General features: G+C 51.0%; 1 pseudogene; it reads left to right on the plus strand.

The window, feature by feature from the left end:
• Positions 1–1,142: 1,142 nt before the first annotated feature.
• Positions 1,143–3,476, plus strand: LOC119868858 (annotated as a pseudogene).
• The last annotated feature ends 1,727 nt before the right edge of the window (positions 3,477–5,203 follow it).

A 5,203-nucleotide genomic window follows, 5' to 3' on the forward strand; every position in this document is an offset into this window, starting at 1 on the left:
AGTAATGATCTCCTCCCTCCCTCCTGCTCCCCCCCCCCACACTCTATATCTTATAAGTCAAGATAAAAATTCAGGAGTATTACTTAAAACATCCCTTTTCCCTTTCTCCCAAAACTCAGCCAAGCGTTTCTTTATTCTACTTATTAAATTTTTATTATGACCTATCTCTTCCATGTCATTTCTGTTCACGATAATCTCTTACCTTTCCTCTTAAAGCCTCCCAACTGAAACCATTATTTCCCTACTTTCCCCTTCAATACATTCTACACACTGCCAAAGTATAAACATTTAAAGACCTTTAAAATTCATGCAATTGCATTAAAATCCTTAAATGGCTTTCGTATTATTTAGTATAATAATCCTTACCATGGTTAAGCTAATACTCAACAATCTCTATGCTTCTCTTGCACATAAGCTCAAACTATCACAGTTTCTTTAATAAATCAAGATTACTTTCCTCCTCACTCATTTTAATGCCTTACCACAGTCCATTTCTTCTGTTTGGAACCTCCCATTTATGTTCACTTAGCTATTCAAATTCATTCTATCACATCCTTTTAAAAGTTAATGAGATTCATATAGTCAATGGATCTTGACAAAGGACTAGACAACACAGTGAAAGAAAAGGACAGTATTTTCAACAAATGATAATGTAAAACTGGACACCACATGCAAAAATACTGAGTCCAGACACAGACTTCACATCCTTCACAAATATAAACTCAGATCACAGTTCTAAATATAAAATGCAGAATTATAAAACCTCTGCAAGATAATGTAGGAGAAAATGCAGGTGAACTTGGGTATGGCTATGATTTTGATCCAACACCAGGGCATAATCCATGAAAGAAATAACTGATACACTGGACTCCATTAAAATTTTCTGTTCTGCAAACAGCAATGTCAAGAGAATAAGAAGACAAAGCACAGAGTTGGAGAAAATATTTACAAAAGAACCATCTAATAAAGAACTGTTATCCAGAATCTATATAGGGAGCGGAGGGACGGCCGTCGGAGCCGCCGAGGCCAAGTGCTGCCTGGCTGGGCCTACAAAGGGGATGTCAGGCCTCCAAAAGGAGCGCAGTGGAAGCGAGGGCCTCCCTGAGCCGCTGCTGTGACGGCCAGTGAGCGAGCCGCGGAGGATGTCCACCACCAGGACGGTCGCGCCCGCGGGGATCCCGGGGAAACCGCGGGAGGTCTCCAACCCCGCCAAGCCTGGCCGCAAGACCAAGCAGCTGCAGTACGCGCAGAACGTGGTGGTAAAGACGCCCTGGAATCACCAGCTCGCCTGGCCCTTCTACCAGCCCGTGGATGCAATCAAGCTAAACCTGCCCGATTACCATAAAATCATAAACACCCAATGGATATGGGGACTATTCAGAAGAGACTAGAAAATAATTATTACTGGAGCGCCAGCGAATGCGTGCAGGACTTCCACACCATGTTTACAAATTGTTACATTTACAACAAGCCCACAGATGACACAGTGCTAACGGCCCAAGCCTTAGAGAAAATTTTTCTGCAGAGAGTGGCCCAGGTGCCCCAGGACGAAGTTGAATTATTACCCCCTGCTCCGAAGGGCAAAGGCCGGAACGCGGCGCAGGAACCCGGAGTGCAGGTGGGCAGCAAGTGGTGGCCGTGTCCTCTGTCTCCCCAGCAACCCCCTTCCAGAGCGTCCCCCCACTGTCTCCAGACGCCTGTCATTGCTGCCCCCCCTCTGCCAACCATTACCGCAAACATCACGTCGGTCCCTGCGCCCCCGCCGCCGCCCCACCCCCTCCCTCGACGCCCATCATCCATCCCTGTGGTCCCTCCCACAGCGCCTGTCGTCAAGGAAAAGGGTGCAAAGCGGAAAGCAGCCACCACGACGCCCACTCCATCCGCGAGCCGGAGCGAATCGCCGCCGCCATCGTCAGACCCCAAGCAGGCCGAGGTGGGGGCTCGGCGAGAGAGTGGGGGCCGCCCCATCGCACCGCCCTGGAAGGGTCTAGAGGACGGCGAGGTGCCTCAGCATGCGGGCCGGAAGGGCGAGCTGCCGAGCACTCGCGGCACTGTGACAGCGTCCTCGAGGACAGGCCGTGCAAGAAGCGTGCGGCCTGCGCCTGGCCCTTCTCCAGCCGGTGGACGCCGAGGCCCTGGAGCTGCACGACTACCACGACGTCACCGAGCACCCGATGGACCTCAGCACTGTCAAGAAGACGGACAGTCGCGAGTGCCCAGACGCGCAGGGCTTCGCTGCTGACACCCGGTTCATGTTCTCCAGCTGTTACCAGTACAACCCCCAGGCCACAAGGTGGTGGCCGTGGCCAGGAAGCTGCGGCCGTGTTTGAGGTGCGGTTTGCTAAGATGCCGGCTGAGCCGGGGGAGGCGCCGGCCCTGCCTGCGCCCGCAGCCCCCGTGCTGAGCAGGGGCGCCGAGAGCAGCCGCAGCAGCGAGGAGAGCTCGGAGGAGGAGGAGGAGGAGGAGGAGGAGGAGGAGGAGGAGGAGGAGGAGGAGGAGGAGGAGGAGGAGGAGGAGGGGAGGAGGAGGAGCGGGCCCGGCTGGCGGAGCTGCAGGAGCAGCTGAAGGCTGTGCACGAGCAGCTCGCCGCCCTGTCGCGGGCCCGGGAACAAGCCAGAGAGGAAGAAGGAGCCGAAGGGAAAGGAGGAGAAGGAGGAGGACGCGGACGAAGACGAGGACACGGAGAGGCACAAGGCCAAGTCTGAGGACGAGAAGGCCAAGGGGGCCCCGCCGCCAAGCAGGCCCAACCGAAGAGGGCTCCCGCCGAGAAGGCCGGCAGCGCGGCCAGGCCAGCAGGCAGCCGAAGCAGGGCGGCAAGCAGGCATCGGCCTCGACGACCCGGAGAGGAGGAGCAAGGCCTGCCCGTGAGCTAGGCCGAGGGCGCCAGCTCAGCCTAGACCGCCCGGCTGCCCGGGGACACGGGGCTGCGGGGTCCACTTCATCCAGTCCCGGAGCCCTCGCTCAGGGACCCAGGCCTGAGCAGAGAGAGATTGACTTTGAGCCTCTGAAACCCACCACTGTGCGGGAGCTAGAGAGATGCGTCAAGTGTTGTTGACAGGAAAAGCCAAGGGAGCCTTTCTCCACGAGCGGGAAGAAGCAGGCGGCCAAGTCCAAGGAGGAGTTAGCTCAGGAAAGGAAGGAGTCGGAGACGCGCGGCAGGACGTCCGTGGGCAGCTGAACAACAACGAGAAGCCTGCCAAGGAGGAGAAAGCGGGCTCTGCGCCCTCGGGAGGGCCGCCCGGCTCAGCAGCAGCAGCTCCTCGGTCCGGGAGCAGCAGTTCGGCGGATCCAGCTCCACTGCAGCGACTCAGACTGAGCGCTGGACTCGCACATCAGGACAAAACCAGCGAAGTCGCACCCGCCGGAACTCTGCAGTGTCCCTTGCTCTGGTTGATCTGCTGCTGCTCTGGTTCCGCGCCTGCAGGTTTTCTTTAAAACTCAGTGTTACGGAATCCAGGGATCCCGGGTGGCGCAGCGGTTTGGCGCCTGCCTCTGGCCCAGGGCGCGATCCTGGAGCCCCGGGATCGAGTCCCACGTCGGGCTCCCGGTGCATGGAGCCTGCTTCTCCCTCTGCCTGTGTCTCTGCCTCTCTCTCTCTCTCACTGTGTGCCTATCATAAATAAATAAAAATTAAAAAAGATAAATAAACTCAGTGTTATGGAATCTTCCAGTTTTGGCTTTAATAGGTCTAAGATCTTTCTCGTGTGTATGTGAGGCTTTATGAGAAGGTGTGAACCCGCATAAAGCCTTCCCTTCCTTACTGAGTTGAGTTGCTTGGAGACGGCAACTTCAAACGCTGACCTGATGACCGTAGAAAACCATGTCAGATGTGATTTGAAGTTTCTTGCAAAGCCCCTTTCTTATGCCCAAGCTGGTCTGTAGCTCCAGAAAGCATTGTTTGAAAGGAAGTTTCTCTGAGATGGTACTGCACCGAAGGCTGTCAGCTTTGCAAACAGGCGATGTCTCTGTCCCCCCAGCTCAGCCCCGCGGCTGGGGTCACCTCTTGCTGCAGGGTGGGGGGACTGTGGAGGTGCTGCGGGCTCCAGTCCGGGCTTCTGCAGGGGTGGGGAGAGGCGGGTGGGCACCGAGGGAGGGGCCTCGGGAGCTCCTGGGAGGGAACACGGGGGCGCGTGTGCCACGGGCAGCTTTCCATACACTGAAACTTTTACCTCAACTGAAAAAAAAAAAGATTAAAAAAAAAAACAAAACAAAACTAAAGGAGACTTTTTTGTAAGGTTCAGCAATTTTCTACGAAAATCTAATGTAAATTTCACTATCTACATGGTAAAGTTCTGCAAGGCAAGGAGACATGGGCTGCTAAGGAAACTTGGTGTTGACTAGGGGAGGATCATTGTCTCTTCTTATACTTTTCATACACACTGCTAGTATGAAAATAGAAACAAAATGGACCAGAGCGATACTTACGGGAGAAAAGAAAAAGACTTGAGAAGTTCTGACATACAAGCAAAAACAAAAACAAAAAATGCCCCTTATAGTTCTGACTTATAACTTTTAGAGTGAAGAACAATGATCTTGCAGAAAAATAAAATCCAAAGGAGCTCAAAGAAAAGGCACAGGAAAAAAAACTACTCTCTCCATAGACATCCTTGATAATGTAACTCATTGAAATTTAATCTTGAATAATCATAGAAAAATACTTTCTTATTAAATACGGATCTTATTCTCAATAGAATTTTCAAATAAGAAAAATATTTTATTTTTTGTCTTGACTCCATAGTATATACTTTATGTTTTATTATTTATTTCTACTGACCTGAATTTCTCTAATCCAGCAACATAATTATCTACGGCAAAGATTCTTCAAAATACCATGGGTTATTTACCAGATTTTACTTGTCTACAAAAAATATATATTTTCCCCCAGTCAGTGATCAGTGACTCCATAAATGGGAAGGAATGGACTTTTTCTCCATTTCTTGGTTTTATGTCACAGTAACGATGAAACTTTTACCTCAACAACTTCTCATTCCAGTCTTTTACAATCACTTCTGTCGAGGGACTGTGTTTGTTCACTGCCAAACAGTGTCTAAATTATAACTTGAGGACAATATGAAGATGACAATGAAAATCCAGTTTACTAAGAAGAAAACAACTAGATACCCTTCTTTCTACAAGGACTTATTTATGAATATGCACTTAATAAAAAATAAGATGCTCGATAATTAACAAATTTAGGTTTATT

The sequence above is a fragment of the Canis lupus genome, unplaced genomic scaffold, assembly GCF_011100685.1.
Source record: "Canis lupus familiaris isolate Mischka breed German Shepherd unplaced genomic scaffold, alternate assembly UU_Cfam_GSD_1.0 chrUn_S222H382, whole genome shotgun sequence".
Classification (NCBI taxonomy): Eukaryota; Metazoa; Chordata; class Mammalia; order Carnivora; family Canidae; genus Canis; species Canis lupus.